We start from the raw sequence: 2,592 nt of genomic DNA on the forward strand, positions 1-2,592 counted from the left end.
GGGGACCCACGTATCCTCTTCGGGCTGTGCCCGGCCGGGCTCCATGGGTGAAAGCCCGGCCACCAGGCGCTCGCCAACGTGCCCCACCTCCAGGCCTGGCTCCAGAGTGGGGCCCCGGTGACCCGCGTCCGGGCGAGGGAACACTGTGTCCAATTTATCAAACATAAAATTTATCAATTTATCAAACATAAAACCACAAATGGTGGTGTACTACTCCTACTAAAACTAGAATGTTTTCTTGATATTAAGGGTATTGTGTCCTTGTTTCACATTTGATAAAATTATTTTTTAAAAACTCACACATACATAAGCACTCACAAAATACATATACTTATATAAAGTGCAGCAAAGTTCATAAAGGGAAAAACACCCATAAACATTTGGCTTGTTAAAAAATGTGTAAATCAAGCTTGGCTCTGTGCAACTTTGAGACTATATAGATGCTAATTAGGAAGTGGAAACTCTGACTTTAAGTAAATATGAAATAAACTCAGATAAAAAAAGAAATTATCTGAAATGTAGAAATCTAAGTTTAAGATTTATAATTAAATTGGATTGAAGTTATTTTTAATTTAAAACTGAGGCAACAATGAAGCAGTTAACTAATGAAGACCTTATTAGAAGTTCTTAACCATCTCGTAGAGAAAGTTTGAAATCACGACATTTCATTTGCATGGAAGTTATTTGACATGAACAAGCTGCTTAAACAATGAGGAATTCCAACAAATCCACAATGGCAGCATCTTTTTTCTGATGGCCACCACCTGCCACAGCAGGACAATCAGCTTCACCATGGAGTAGAAACTACTCAGAAGTAGCTTGTTGAACAAAACAAAGAGCTTCAGGCTTCGGCCTTCAAATTCCCCAGATCTGAAAATATACCACCAGCATTCTGAAGCTAAACTGTAATAAAAGTCCTGTGTTCACATGCCAAATAGATAAAAGAGCCTAAAAAAGGCACAGCAGAAGTATTTGGAGATAAACTTTGTTATCTTCCTGGTTTATTTTCAGAAGTCAAGGATATTTCGGGTTTCCAGGGATGCTATTTTTAATTTCTCAAAACTGCTCAACTCCACCTTCTCACACACTCTGATGGAGATAGTCACATGAGAAGCATTTAGTCATTTATTCCTGCTAATTATGTTCCTAAACATCAAAAAATCCATCCAGTTTGTTGACACAATAACTACAATCTGAGTCTGTAGGTTTTGTTTTATGTTTTGACGATGTCTTTTAATTTATTGATTCCTTTTGTTACACATCTGGTTTATTATGTTATTCTGCTCCCCAGTTTATCTGGTTAGTTTTGCGTGCTGTTCTTTCCCTCACACCTGATCCTACTTAGCTAATCACATTACCTGCACCTGTGTCATTTGTTTGTTCTTTCTCAGTATAAAAACTCCTCAGGTTCACTTGCTCTCTTTTGGTTTCTTGTGTGTTTTGGGGGTTGTTGGTCTGTCAAAAATAGTTTTGATTTGTTTTCTTGAATGGGTGAAAGTTCATTTCTGTAGTGCTCAAGTTAACTATGGTACTGGGTATAAAACCAATCATTATTAAACTGGCAACAAATATGAACTACATTAAACAGAAAAAGATTATTTAGATCAGCAAAATGAAAAATAAAAAGGTGTTTTCACAATAAAAGCCATGATATGTAGCTTCCCCAGTACCAAAAGCAAGAAACTTCTTTTTTTTTTTGACATTGATCAATAATGGGGAAAAATTTGGCTTTTCCACAAATTAAGGCTCACTGCCAAAAAGGTTTTGGCACCTCTTGTTTTTCGTAGATCTTGAAACATCAAAGACAAACTGATTTTTAGATTTCAGTGCTCTGGGTGGAATGTGAGGGGATGAAAGTTACTACAAATTATTTCATAAAACTCTACAGTTACTCTTCCATCTGCCTTTAAAGCCTGTATCTTGGTCCTCCGTCCATCATGATTTTGACACACATTTGGTTAGGTTCAAGTAAAAAGACAATTTTTTTAAAGGAAAAGATCATGCACTCAAAGAGTTTAAATGTATTAAGCAATGATGCACTTTATCAATGCTCTTGAATACTTATTTTGGCCAAGTGATGTGCATTGTACAATTTATAAATGATGTTGAGATGGCTTTGTCTCAAATTTCCAGAACCATGAATCAAATATATTTTTTCTGTCACACATGTTATCGAAAACGGGAAACCTTCACTGCATTAGGTTCTTGTTTTACATTTGCAGCTTGTGCCTTTGAGTGGATGGAGTAAAGAGAAAAAAAATAATAGAATGGGATGGAATAAAACAATTCTTTTAACACAAAGGAAAAAGGTCAGATTCCCATGCTGCAGGATTATTTTTGCACAAATGTATTGGTGACAAATCTTGATGAAAGTAAAATACAAATAAAAAATCTAAACCTCTAATTTAGTTTTATTGTATTTTTTTTACATAACCTCTCTAATAAAAATGATTGTCAAACATTGTCTTGAGCTTACCTGGTTTGGTTAACATTTGAAAGTGAATCTCTTCATGAGGGACATTAACATTCTACATTTGATATGCATTCATTTGTAAATCACAGAAGACCAAACCGCTCACTTACATTGCTGAT

This window comes from Kryptolebias marmoratus, linkage group LG15 (assembly GCF_001649575.2).
Source record: "Kryptolebias marmoratus isolate JLee-2015 linkage group LG15, ASM164957v2, whole genome shotgun sequence".
NCBI lineage: Eukaryota > Metazoa > Chordata > Actinopteri > Cyprinodontiformes > Rivulidae > Kryptolebias > Kryptolebias marmoratus.